This window comes from Triticum urartu, chromosome 5A, assembly GCF_056163025.1.
Source record: "Triticum urartu cultivar PI428250 chromosome 5A, HENAU_Tu73, whole genome shotgun sequence".
NCBI lineage: Eukaryota > Viridiplantae > Streptophyta > Magnoliopsida > Poales > Poaceae > Triticum > Triticum urartu.
This window is the reverse complement of record NC_141877.1, coordinates 674216039-674231169: the sequence shown is the minus strand read 5'-3', so window position 1 is coordinate 674231169 and position 15131 is coordinate 674216039.

Here is a 15131-nt window from a genome sequence, read left to right as displayed (position 1 = left end):
GGTGGCGGACTCGAAGACTCCAGAACTCAGCCCAAGGACCGCGCCAGTCGGCCTGGGGACTTCATCAACCTAGCAAGCGGCTGTTGACTCCACCCCGCCGCCTCCCAGCCCAACCGCCCTCGTCCAAGTCGCAGTTCTGGCAGTCGAAGAAATAGCAGCACCCTCATGGGCCCAACCCATCCTCAAATTCCTGGTGAACAAAGAACTGCTGACTGATGAAACTTCATCTCGGCAAATACAACGCCGGGCGGCAGCCTACACCATAGTCAACAGAGAGCTGGTCAGACGCAGCATCACTGGTGTCTACCAGCGCTGCGTAGATCCAGAGCAAGGCCAAGCGATCCTCAAAGACATCCATCAAGGCGAGTGCGGCCACCATGCGGCTTCAAGAGCACTCATCACCAAAGCCTTTCGACACGGTTTCTTCTGGCCAACTGCCTTGGAAGAGGCCAAGGAGTTGGTCCAAAAATGCAAAGGGTGTCAGAAGTTCAGCTCCAAGCCGCACCAGCCAGCTTCTGCACTCAAGACCATCCCCATTGCCTGGCCTTTCACAGTTTGGGGTCTAGACATGGTGGGGCCATTCAAAACAACACGAGGTGGTTTAACTCACTTGTCGTAGTGGACAAGTTCACCAAGTGGATAGAAGCAAAGCCAATCAAGAAGCTGAACGGTCCGACCGCCGTAACTTTCATCTCCGATATCACAATTCGGTACGACATACCACACAGCATCATCACCGACAACGGCACAAATTTCGCCAAAGGCGCCTTGGCCCGTTTCTGCGCAACACAGGGCATCCGACTGGACCTAGCGTCCGTCGCCCATCCGCAGTCAAACGGCCAAGTGGAGCGAGCAAACGGCCTCATCCTGTCCGGCATCAAGCCTCGGTTGATCGAGCCTTTGGAGCGCTCGGCTGGCTGCTGGCTCGACGAGCTGCCAGCCGTCCTTTGGAGTCTGCGCACGACTCCAAACAAGTCAACCGACTTCACGCCCTTCTTCCTCGTCTACGGTGCCGAAGCCGTCATCCCAACGGACATAGAGTTCGACTCCCCACGAGTCACCATGTACACCAAGGAGGAAGCAGAAGAAGCACGACAAGACGGTGTCGATCTGCTAGAAGAGGGCCGGCTGTTGGCACTCAGCCGGTCCAGCATCTACCAGCAGAGCCTGCGCCGATACCACAACAGGAAGGTCAGGCCAAGATCTTTCCAAGAAGGCAACCTTGTGCTCCGGCTGATCCAGCGAACAGCCGGCCAGCACAAGCTGTCGGCGCCTTGGGAAGGCCCTTTCATCATCAGCAAAGTACTGGGAAACGATTCCTACTACCTGATCGATGCTCAGAAGCCCCGAGCACGCAAGAGGGACGACTCCAGCAAGGAGACAGAGCGGCCATGGAATGCAAATCTCCTCTGAAGATTTTACAGTTGATGCAGTATGTACCACGCTACCTTTTGTATTAAAGTACCAAGACTTCGGGCCCCCCGAGGCGAGCTCGGGGACTGCCCTCTTTTGTCTGTATGATAAAAATTATGACTGCGAGTATGTTACTCCTTTTTATGCCGTTTGGCACCGGGCTCGACAAGTCGGCCCGATGACTTGCCGCCTTGCACTACGAAATGCTTCCTACAGTTGGACAAGTAGTGTGTAAACGCCTAAACCGTCTCCTGTCAGAAGGCGCAGCTCGCAGAGCGACTGTACGGTGGGCAGCAGTAAGGTAGAATGGGCATTCGCATGAAAAATGGCTAAGGACTCAAAGCATAAAACATAGCTCAAGACAGCTTCCAGCCTTTCTCGCAAACCGACTCTCGGATAGTCGGATTGCCGTCTTCTATCTAACTTGCTCAAAAAAATCTTGAAAACGGCTAAGTACTTGCTTTCCCAAAGTAGCCTAGCACTTGATCTAGCGACAGTCCGCAGAGCGGCTGTCCGATTGGCAAGGCAGGCAACCAAGAGAAAGCGGCAAAGGAAAAAAGCCAAAAGAGCAATGAGCAAGAAAAGATAGAACTCAGATAAATATATTTACATAACATAGGCCCTTGGCCGAATTTTCGAGCAAAGGTTCAAAATACACCCCGCGGGTGGAATTGTGCGAATTAACAAGTTCTTCAAAGACTACTGAAGCAGACAAAACAAAGATACAGCGCCAGCTTAGGAAGCAGCAGACGGACTCGGAGGGTCAGAGGAGGCGCCAACGCCAGGCGTCGGGGCGGCCGGCTGGCTAGTCTCGGCTTGATTGCCTACGGCGGCAGTCGGGTCAGTCGCACGCGGCTCGTTGCTGGAGGCACAGTCGAGCTGAGGCTGGCCGTCTGCTCCGTCTTCTGGTGCCTCCGCCTCGCCTCCGTCCTCCGCCTCGCCCTCTTCCTCGACGCTAGAGCCAATCACCTCCGTCGAGTCCTCGCCGTAGTCTGGGTTCATCCCAAACCACTCCGGCGGTACCTCCTCGCCGTCTTCAGACCGCTCGAGGACGAAGATGCTGGTGTCGGTGTACTCAGCGATCGCCGCAGCACGCTTGACGAGGGCGTCTTCCGCGGCTGCCAGCTCCGGCTGGGCCTCCGACCGAAGCGTGGCCAGCCGGTCTAGGTCTAGCCCCGGATACCATGCCTTGACGAACTCCAAGGCCCGGCGCGCTCCAGCTCGGGCCGAAGAGCCCTTCCAGGCCTCAAGACAACCATCCGCGACCTCCAGCTAGTCGGCCGTCAGGCTGGGGGTGCGCAGAGCCTGCATATCCAGCCACAGGGCGGCAATTGCCTGGGCACCGACACGCTGAAGCCGGCGCAGCATCCGGTGAGCCGGCCGAAGGTGAGCCTCGTTGCTCAGGATGTGCTCGTCAAGAGTTCGGGGGGCATCGGCGGCAATCTTTGCGCCCTCCGTCCTCTGACCTTCATGGTCAGCCTCGATGGCTTGGATGGCGGCCTGCGACTGCCCAGGGAAGAAGTCTGCAAAGACACGAAGAAACGAAGAAGCAAGCCAAAAACCAGGAGTCGGCACGATCTAAGTCGGCAGCTCGAAGAAAGAAAATAAAGAAACTCACCATCAACGATGTCTTCAATCTCGTGGAAGCCGGAGGACAGCAGCGCCTCCTTGTCAGACCACGAGGAGCGCTCACTCGCGAACTCGGCCAAGAGGGCGGTTTCCGTCTCCTCCGCCTCCCTCCGCGACTTCACAAGCAGCTCCTTCTGCTCTGCCAATTGAGTGGCCAGCAGATCGCGCTTCGTGGCGAGCTTGCTGCACTCCTCCTCTTTGGCGCGCAAAGCGGAGTTGGCGTCACTCAGCTGCTGTTGAAGAGCAGCGTTGGCCCCTGAGAAGAAGAAAGAAAGAAGGCGTCAAGTCATCAGTAAAGAAGGTCGCCGGGGAGATCCGGCCCGACTGTTCAGCAGTCGGCCCGAATCTCGGGGACTACAGCCCGCGGGTGCGCCAGCGCGCCCCCGCGAAGAAGGAAAAGGACTTACTCCGGCTCTCCGAAAGATCGGCGGTCCACTTGCCCAGCTCTTCAACGTTACGGTTGAAGGCAGTGACGCGGAGGTTGTGGTAATCCTGCGACGAACGTTTCAGACAAAAAGTTAATACCCAAAGTTCATCAATTGGTGTTCCAGGCTGCCTGCTCAGCAGCCAGCCCGAAACTCGGGGACTACACCCAGTGGGTGCGCTGGCGCGTCCCCACAGAGAGGAACAAGAAAAACAAAGGCCAAAAGGAAAAACATACCCGGACGGCTGCCCGCGACGCCAGGTACGCCTTGGTGCAATTCTGGAGAGCGTCGCCCTCGGCACGAAGCTTCGCCTGGACGTCCAGGAGCGCCTGGTTTAGCGGCCCTGTGCTGCCTCCTTGCACCCACCCAATGGGCGCGGCGCTCGTCGCCTCGACGTCTGGGATCGCCGAGCTGGCAGCGCCGACTTCCAAGGGGCGGGGCGCCGAAGTCGCCCTCTCCAGACGGCGGCGCGTTGGCAAGCCGACTTGGAGGAGTAGCCTCGCCACGGCCTCGTCTTCGGTCGGCGGCACCGGAGGGCCCGCCGGCTGCTCGCCCTGCGCACCTTCAGACGGCGGCGGAGGCGGCGGCGGAACATTCGCATCCGACGTACAGGGGTCGCCGCCCTCCCCCTCCACGACGGGGTTCTCCCCGCCGGCTTCCCTAGTCTGCCCCGTGAACTCTGGAGGCGGCGGCGCAGAGTTCAACAGAGTGACGAGCACCGCCGACTGGCAGCGTGCGGCTTGCTCAGCCTGCTACTTCGCCGCGGCGGCGGCCTCGGCCTCCGCTAGTTTTTTCTTAGCGGAGGCCTCCGCCCTGTCGGCCTCCGCCTTCTCCAGGCGGAGGGCCTCTTCTTTGTTGCGCTTCTCCTGCGCATTCCGCTCCGTCGCCTCCCAGAGGTCAGCAGCGGGGTCAATCCGCCGAGTGGTGGCGGACGTCTCCGCTGACCCCATGACGGAGGCGGCGGTGACCCTCTCAAGAGAGAGGGGAGCCTTGAAGCAAGAGGGGCAAGCAGAGACTCAGACAAATCACAAAGAAAGAATAAAACTTTGAAGACAGAATACTTATGTGGAGACCAATGGCGGCTTCTTCACTTCCTTACGGAAGCGGATGGCCTTCGCGGCCGCCTCGTCCCGCCGGGTCGCCGCAGCCGAACCCTTGGGCTTCTTCGGCCGACTGCCGAACAAGGTCGGCACGGCCCTGCGCTTCTTCCCGCCGCCTGGAGCGCCCGACGCGGCAGAAGAGCCCGCGCCAGGCTGGCTGGCTCCTAGCCGATGGCGAGGGGCGACTTCTCCCTTGGCGTCGTCGTCAGGCCAGTCGGCGAAAGTGGCCGAAGGCCTGAAGTCGCCCGCTGTTCCTCCTCCTCCCTCGGCATCATCTTCCAGAGCCGCCGCCCCCAGATCGGGGTCGTCGACGTCGCTCTCCGCCCGGTCGGCGAGGAACTCGCGGGCCGGCCCCGAGGTGCCGGCTGGTGGGTGAAGGAGGGGATTCTAACCAAAGCCGACTGGTCAAAACAAAACTCGGCAAGAAGAAGGCAATCCAAAGAAAGAAAAGAAAGGCGACTCACCACGGGCGGGGGGTTGGCGCGGGAGTACGGCTCCTTGCCGAACCGCCAGTCCTCCAATGGCCTGCTGTCCGAGAGGTAGTTCACCATGAAGGCCACCTCTTCGTGAGGCATGTCCTTGGTGCGCATCCGACTCGGGTCGCGATGCCCGCTCATCTGGCATATCATATGAGGGCGGCCTTGGAGTGAGAGAATTCGGCGCGAAACGAAGGTGGCCAGTAGGTCCGGACCAGTCAGACCCTCCGACTGCGTCAGCACTCGGAGTCGCGTGATGGCGCCGGCTCCCGCAGGCGTCAGCGACTTGGCCCGGTACGACCAGTTGGGCAGTCGTCCAGCTGGCGGGCCGGCTTCGAAAGCCGGCAAGTTGACCCAGTCCCTCCTCGCGGAGGCGTTCTTGACGTAGAAGTAGGATCTCTGCCACATCTTCACCGACTTGATCAGCGAGATGGAGGGGAAGGGATTGTCGGCCCCCGACCTTCGCACGACGATGAAAGCGCCGCACTGAGCCGGCATGCCCGCAGCCTGGGTGACGAGCTTGGAGAAGAAGAGCTCCCCCCAGAGCTCGAGGGTGGGGAGGACTCCGAGGAAGCCTTCGCACATGGCCACGAAGGCGGACAGCAGCACCACTGCGTTGGGGGTGAGGTGGTGCGGCTGGAGGCCGTAGAATTCGAGGAAGGACCGGAAGAAACTGCTCGCTGGCAGCCCCAACCCGCGCAGGCAGTGCGAGCGGAAGATAACCCGCTCGCCCTCCTACGGCGCGGGGGAAATCTCCCCCTTCGGCGCAAGACGCACCTGCACGCTATCCTCGCCGGGGAGCCGACGAGTCTGGCGGAGGAACTCGATGTGGTCTTCATGAACTTCGGAGCCGTCCCAGGTGCCGGAGCGCACTGGGGGAGGCGCGGCGGCGGAGGAAGAACTCATCGTGAGCTGTCGCCGCAGCGTTCGCCGGAGCTTGGGTGCACGGCGGAGCGAACAAGAGAATAGGAAGGAGGAAGAGTGAGGAACAGCAAGAAGGAAGAGAACGAGGAGTAGTGGGAAGGAGGGGCGCGCGTGCCCCCCTCTTCCCCCTACTTATAGCCTCGTGGGCTGCGAAGACGAGGGGGCGGACGTGGGGATTTACTGTGCCCATGACCCCACGACCCCCATGATCTACGGTAAAGTTACTGCGCGCAGTAACTCCACGGGAATCCCAACCGTGCACCAGGGCCGCAGCGGATCCGCTCGGGCGCCGAGGCGCGGTAGTGGCGGGCCCAGCCTATGGGCCTGTCCCGTCGCACGCGTAGGCTGGTAGGACGGCCTAGCCATGTGCCCTCGCGTGTCAGGCCTAGAACGGGCGGCGGCCTGGGGGCTTAGCTAGCATGCCACTTAAATCCCGCCGCGACGTTCGAAATACTGAGCGAGTCGGAATTGAGTGAGTCCGAGTTGAGAAAGTCCGACTCCTTCTAGTCGGCCCGGCAGAGACCATGCATTGAGCACCCGGAAAGAGAAACTGTTGACGCTTCTCGGCCGATCGTCCGCGGCGCCTCACCAGCTTCGGGGACTACTGTCGGAGTAATGGGCCGCGGGTAGGCCAACCCGAGCCCAGAACCTTTCAGAACATCGGGGCAGGCTGCGCCCCTCAAGACCCCAAGACGAAGAGCCGCCTCCTGGGGAGTCGACGACAAGACGGCCGACTGCCCGCTCATGGCCGAGTCCCAGGGACGACTTCTAGAGAAGCCGGCTTTGGGGAGTCGGCCTGCGACTCCAACAAACCCCATGACCTCATCAAAGGGGACGAGGCAGGGGCGTGGCTACAGTGAAGCCCACCCCCGCCCCTCACCAAGGGCAGGCATGGCCGCAGCACGCCGTACCCCGGAAGATCACCGTGCGGCGTGGCACTGTTGCCATGCCGGCCCTGACATCACCACCGCAGGGCCGAATCCTGCACCCACGACGGCTTGTCTGTACGGCCTGGAGGCAGCAGGCCCCACTAGTCAGTGAGACCTCGGGAGACGGCAGGAGAACCACCAGTCGGACCCGTTGGGAGTCGGCCCGGGGGAGTCGGCCAAGTCCTCCCCCAGGGCCCACGCGCCATTAATCAAGATGTGATGGGTAGAGGCAACAGTGATCGCCCGCCAGGCGGCGGGGCTGTTGCCACGACCTCATGATCAAGCCCGCGTCATCAGAAGCACGACTACAGTAAGCAGCAGCTGGCAAGACCCGCCGGCGGTGGACGCGGGCTGTCGGCTCCGTACCAGGCCAGTCGGCGGGCCCCAGCGGTCGGCAGAGAAGACGGAGGCCAGAGACACTGACGGCTGGGCCCGCGCCCAGCCGGATTACCATTGTACCCCTGGGGGGGTAGGCCTATATAAACCCCCAGGGCACCCATGCAAAGGGTTGGAACCCATTAGCTCTAGACCAGATCATATAGAAGGGAGAGAGCTAGTCTTGCCCTCTCCTACCACCAGAAAACAGCTCAAGGAGCAATCGTGTAAACACTTTGGCCATACTGATCATGCGGAGACCCCGCAGAGCAGCAGTAGGGGTATTATCTCCCTGGAGAGCCCCGAAGCTGGGTAAGATTCGCCGGCGTGCATGTCTTCACCTCATCCCGTTTCCAGGCACCGGCGACGTTCTACTCGCCCCCACCATGATAAGCCATCCGTTGGCATATGTCGCACCAAACCCCCGACACAGGCGGCCCCAAACACCCTCAAAGTTTGTACCACATTATGACGACATGACGGGGCGTGGCTGTTGGGGAACGTAGTAATTTCAAAAAAATTCCTACGCACACGCAAGATCATGGTGATGCATAGCAACGAGAGGGGAGAATGTTGTCTACGTACCCTCGTAGACCGAAAGCGGAAGCGTTAGCACAACGCGGTTGATGTAGTCGTACATCTTCACGATCCGACCGATCCAAGTACCGAACGCACGGCACCTCCGAGTTTAGCACACGTTCAGCTCGATGCCGTCCCGCGAACTCCAATCCAGTAGAGCTTCACGGGAGAGTTCCGCCAGCACGACGGCGCGGTGATGATGATGATGTTCTACCGTCGCAGGGCTTCGCCTAAGCACCGCTATGATATGATCGAGGTGGATTATGGTGGAACGGGGCACCGCACACGGCTAAGAGATCAAGAGATCAATTGTTGTGACTATGGGGTGCCCCCTGGCCACGTATATAAAGGAGTGGAGGAGGAGGGGGCCGGCCAAGAGGAGGAGGCGCGCCCAAGGGGGCAATCCTACTCCAAGTTGGTTTTGCCCCCCTTTCCTATTCCAACTAGGACAAGGGGGAAGGAGGAGGTGGAGAGAAGGAAGGAGAAGGGGGGCCGCGCCCTTCCCTTTCCCAATTCGGATTGGGGCAAGGGGGGCTGCGCGCCACCTCCTGCTGCCTCTCCTCTTCCACTACTTTGGGCCCATGAGGCCCAATAACCCCCCCCCCTGGGGGGGGGTTCCGGTAACCCCCCGGTACTCCGGTATATATCCGATAACCCCCGGAACCATTCTAGTGTCCGAATATAGTCGTCCAATATATCAATCTTCATGTCTCGACCATTTCGAGACTCCTCGTCATGTCCGTGATCACATCCGGGACTCTGAACAACCTTCGGTACATCAAAAATCATAAACTCATAATATAACCGGCATCGAAACGTTAAGCGTGCGGACCCTACAGGTTCGAGAACTATGTAGACATGACCTAGACATGTCTCCGGTCAATAACCAATAGCGGAACCTGGATGCTCATATTGGCTCCCACATATTCTACGAAGATCTTTATCGGTCAGACTGCATAACAACATACGTATGTTACTTGCCTGAGATTAGATTGTCGGTATCTCAATACCTAGTTCAATCTCGTTACCGGCAAGTCTCTTTACTTGTTCCGTAATACATCATTCCGCAACTAACTCATTTAGTTGCAATGCTTGCAAGGCTTAAGTGATGTGCATTACTGAGAGGGCCCAGAGATACCTCTCCGACAATCAGAGTGACAAGTCCTAATCTCAAAATACGCCAACCGTACAAGTACCTTTGGAGACACCTGTAGAGCACCTTTATAATCACCCAGTTATGTTGTGACGTTTGGTATCACACAAAGTGTTCCTCCGGTAAACGGGAGTTGCATAATCTCATAGTCATAGGAACATGTATAAGTTATGAAGAAAGCAATAGCAACAAACTAAACGATCAAGTGCTAAGCTAACGGAATGGGTCAAGTCAATCACATCATTCTCCTAATGATGTGATCCCGTTAATCAAATGACAACTCATGTCTATGGTTAGGAAACATAACCATCTTCGATCAACGAGCTAGTCAAGTAGAGGCATACTAGTGACACTCTGTTTGTCTATGTATTCACACATGTATTATGTTTCCGGTTAATACAATTCTAGCATGAATAATAAACATTTATCATGATATAAGGAAATAAATAATAACTTTATTATTGCCTCTAGGGCATATTTCCTTTAGTCTCCCACTTGCACTAGAGTCAATAATCTAGATTACACTGTGATGATCCTAACACCCATGGAGCCTTGGTGCTGATCATGTTTTGCTCGTGGAAGAGGCTTAGTCAACGAGTCTGTAACATTTAGATCCGTATGTATCTTGCAAATTTCTATGTCTCCCACCTGGACTAAATCCCGGATGGAATTGAAGCGTCTCTTGATGTGCTTGGTTCTCTTGTGAAATCTGGATTCCTTTGGTGAGGCAATTGCTCCAGTATTGCTACAAAAGATTTTCATTTGACCCGATGCACTAGGTATGACACCTATATCGGATATGAACTCCTTCATCCAGACTCCTTCATTTGCTTCTTCCGAAGCAGCTATGTACTCCACTTCACATGTATATCCTGCCACGACGCTTTGTTTAGAACTGCACCAACTGACAGATCCACCGTTTAATGTAAACATGTATCCGGTTTGCGATTTAGAATCTTCCGGATCAGTGTCAAAGCTTGCATCAACGTAACCATTTACGATGAGCTCTTTGTCACCTCCATAAACAAGAAACATATCCTTAGTCCTTTTCAGGTACTTCAGGATGTTCTTGACCGCTATCCAGTGATCCACTCCTAGATTACTTTGGTACCTCCCTGCTAGACTTATAGCAAGGCACACATCAGGTCTGGTACACAGCATTGCATACATGATAGAGCCTATGGCTGAAGCATAGGGAACATCTTTCATTTTCTCTCTATCTTCTGAAGTGGTCGGACATTGAGTCTTACTCAACTTCACACCTTGTAACACAGGCAAGAACCCTTTCTTTCCTTGATCCATTTTGAACTTCTTCAAAACTTTGTCAAGGTATGTGCTTTGTGAAAGTCCAATTAAGCGTCTTGATCTATCTCTATAGATCTTAATGCCCAATATGTAAGCAGCTTCACCGAGGTTTTTCATTGAAAAACTTTTATTCAAGTATCCCTTTATGCTATCCATAAATTCTATATCATTTCCAATCAGTAATATGTCATCCACATATAATATCAGAAATGCTACCGAGCTCCCACTCATTTTCTTGTAAATACAGGCTTCTCCAAAAGTCTGTATAAAACCAAATGCTTTGATCACATTATCAAAGCATTTATTCCAACTCCGAGAGGCTTGCACCAGTCCATAAATGGATCGCTGGAGCTTGCACACTTTGTTAGCTCCCTTTGGATCGACAAAACCTTCCGGTTGCATCATATACAACTCTTCTTCAAAAAATCCATTCTGGAATGCAGTTTTGACATCCATTTGCCAAATTTCATAATCATAAAATGCGGCAATCGCTAACATGATTCGGACGGACTTAAGCATCGCTACGGGTGAGAAGGTCTCATCGTAGTCAATCCCTTGAACTTGTCGAAACCCTTCCGCAACAAGTCGAGCTTTGTAGACAGTAACATTACTGTCAGCGTCATTCTTCTTCTTGAAGATCCATTTATTCTCAATTGCTTTCCGATCAATGGGCAAGTCAACCAAAGTCCACACTTTGTTCTCATACATGGATCCCATCTCAGATTTCATGGCTTCAAGCCATTTTGCGGAATCTGGGCTCACCATCGCTTCTTCATAGTTCGTAGGTTCATCATGATCCAGTAGCATGACTTCCAGAACAGGATTACCATACCACTCTGGCGCGGATCTTACTCCGATTGATCTACGAGGTTCGGTAATAACTTGATCTGAAGTTTCATGATCATCATCATTAACTTCCTCACTAATTGGTATAGTTGTCATAGGAACCGGTTTCTGTGATGAGCTACTTTCCAATAAGGGAGCAGGTACAGTTACCTCATCAAGTTCCACTTTCCTCCCACTCACTTCTTTCGAGAGAAACTCCTTCTCTAGAAAGGATCAATTCTTAGCAACGAATGTCTTGCCTTCGGATCTGTGATAGAAGGTGTACCCAACAGTCTCCTTTGGGTATCCTATGAAGACACATTTCTCTGATTTGGGTTCAAGCTTATCAGGTTGAAGCTTTTTCACATAAGCATCGCAGCCCCAAACTTTAAGAAATGACAACTTTGGTTTCTTGCCAAACCACAGTTCATAAGGTGTCATCTCAACGGATTTTGATGGTGCCCTATTTAACGTGAATGCGCCATCTCTAAAGAATAACCCCAAAATGATAGCGGTAAATTAGTAAGAGACATCATAGATCGCACCATATCTAGTAAAGTACGATTACGACGTTCGGACACACCATTACGATGTGGTGTTCCGGGTGGCGTGAGTTGCGAAACTATTCCGCTTTGTTTCAAATGTAGACCAAACTCGTAACTCAAATATTCTCCTCCACGATCAGATCGTAGATATTTTATTTTCTTGTTACGATGATTTTCAACTTCACTCTGAAATTCTTTGAACTTTTCAAATGTTTCAGACTTATGTTTCATTAAGTAGATATACCCATATCTACTTAAATCATCTGTGAAGGTGAGAAAATAACGATATCCACCATGAGCCTCAACATTCATCGGACCACATACATTTGTATGTATGATTTCCAACAAATATGTTGCTTGCTCCATTGTTCCGGAGAACGGAGTCTTAGTCATCTTACCCATGAGGCACGATTCGCAAGTACCAAGTGATTCATAATCAAGTGATTCCAAAAGTCCATCAATATGGAGTTTCTTCATGCGCTTTACACCGATATGACCTAAACGGCAGTGCCACAAATAAGTTGCACTATCATTATCAACTGTGCATCTTTTGGCTTCAACATTATGAATATGTGTATCACTACTATCGAGATTCATCAAAAATAGACCACTCTTCAAGGGTGCATGACCATAAAATATATTACTCATATAAATAGAACAACCATTATTCTCTGATTTAAATGAATAACCGTCTCGCATCAAACAAGATCCATATATAATGTTCATGCTCAACGCTGGCACCAAATAATAATTATTTAGGTCTAATACTAATCCCGAAGGTAGATGTAGAGGTAGTGTGCCGACTGCGATCACATCGACTTTGGAACCATTTCCCACGCGCATCGTCACCTCGTCCTTCGCCAGTGTTCGCTTAATCTATAGTCCCTGTTTCGAGTTGCAAATATTAGCAACAGAACCAGTATCAAATACCCAGGTGCTACTGCGAGCTCTAGTAAGGTACACATCAATAACATGTATATCACATATACCTTTGTTCACCTTGCCATCCTTCTTATCCACCAAATACTTGGGGCAGTTCCGCTTCCAGTGACCAGTCTGCTTGCAATAGAAGCACTCAGTTTCAGGCTTAGGTCCAGACTTGGGATTCTTCTCCTGAGCAGCAACTTGCTTGCTGTTCTTCTTGAAGTTCCCCTTCTTCTTCCCTTTGCCCTTTATCTTGAAACTAGCGGTCTTATTGACCATCAACACTTGATGCTCCTTCTTGATTTCTACCTCCGCAGCCTTTAGCATTGCGATGAGCTCGGGAATCGTCTTATCCATCCCTTGCATGTTATAGTTCATCACGAAGCTCTTGTAGCTTGGTGGCAGTGATTGAAGAACTCTGTCAATGACACCATCAACAGGAAGATTAACTCCCAGTTGAGTCAAGTGATTATGATACCCAGACATTTTGAGTATATGTTCACTGACAGAACTATTCTCCTCCATCTTGCAGCTATAGAACTTCTTGGAGACTTCATATCTCTCAATTCGGGCATTTGCTTGAAATATTAACTTCAACTCCTGGAACATCTCATATGCTCCATGACGTTCAAAACGTCGTTGAAGTCCCGATTCTAAGCCGTAAAGCATGGCACACTGAACTATTGAGTAGTCATCAGCTTTGCTTTGCCAGATGTTCATAACATCTGGTGTTGCTCCTGCAGCAGGCCTGGCACCCAGCGGTGCTTCCAGGACGTAATTCTTTTGTGCAGCAATGAGGATAATCCTCAAGTTACGGACCCAATCCGTGTAATTGCTACCATCATCTTTCAACTTTGCTTTCTCAAGGAACACATTAAAATTCAACGGAACAACAGCACGGGCCATCTATCTACAATCAAACATAGACAAGCAAAATACTATCAGGTACTAAGTTCACGATAAATTTAAGTTCAATTAATCATATTACTTAAGAACTTCCACTTAGAAAGACATCCCTCTATTCTTCTAAGTGATCACGTGATCGAAATCAACTAAACCATAACTGATCATCACGTGAAATGGAGTAGCTTTCAATGGTGAATATCAATATGTTGATCATATCTACTATATGATTCACGCTCGACCTTTCGGTCTCAGTGTTCCGAGGCCATGTATGCATATGCTAGGCTCGTCAAGTTTAACCCGAGTATTCTGCGTGTGCAAAAACTGGCTTGCACCCGTTGTAGATGGACATAGAGCATATCACACCCGATCATCACGTGGTGTCTGGGCACGATGAACTTTGGCAATGGTGCATACTCAGGGAGAACACTTTTATCTTGAAATTTAGTGAGAGATCATCTTATAATTCTACCGTTAATCAAAGCAAGATAAGATGCATAAAAGATAAACATCACATGCAATCAATATAAGTGATATGATATGGCCATCATCATCTTGTGCTTGTGATCTCCATCTCCGAAGCACCTTCATGATCACCATCGTCACCGGCGCGACACCCTGATCTCCATCGTAGCATCGTTGTCGTCTCGCGAATCTCATGCTTCCACGACTATCTCTACCGCTTAGTGATAAAGTAAAGCATTACAGGGCGATTGCATTGCATACAATAAAGCGACAACCATATGGCTCCTGCCAGTTGCCGATAACTTGGTTACAAAACATGATCATCTCATACAATAAAATTTAGCATCATGTCTTGACCATATCACATCACAACATGCCCTGCAAAAACAAGTTAGACGTCCTCTACTTTGTTGTTGCAAGTTTTACTTGGCTGCTACGGGCTTAGCAAGAACCGTTCTTACCTACGCATCAAAACCACAACGATAGTTTGTCAAGTTGATGCTGTTTTAACCTTCGCAAGGACCAGGCGTAGCCACACTTGGTTCAACTAAAGTTGGAGAAACTGACACCCTCCAGCCACCTGTGTGCAAAGCACGTCGGTAGAACCAGTCTCGCGTAAGCGTACGCGTAATGTCGGTCCGGGCCGCTTCATCCAACAATACCGCCGAACCAAAGTATGACATGCTGGTAAGCAGTATGACTTATATCGCCCACAACTCACTTGTGTTCTACTCGTGCATATAACATCAATGCATAAAACCTGGCTCGGATGCCACTGTTGGGGAACGTAGTAATTTCAAAAAATTTCCTACGCACACGCAAGATCATGGTGATGCATAGCAACGAGAGGGGAGAATGTTGTCTACGTACCCTCGTAGACCGAAAGTGGAAGTGTTAGCACAACGCGGTTGATGTAGTCGTACGTCTTCACGATCCGACCGATCCAAGTACCGAACGCACGGCACCTCCGAGTTCAGCACACGTTCAACTCGATGACGTCCCACGAACTCCAATCCAGTAGAGCTTCACGGGAGAGTTCCGCCAGCACGACAGCGTGGTGACGATGATGATGTTCTACCATCGCAGGGCTTCGCCTAAGCACCGCTACGATATGATCGAGGTGGATTATGGTGGAAGGGGGCACCGCACACGGCTAAGAGA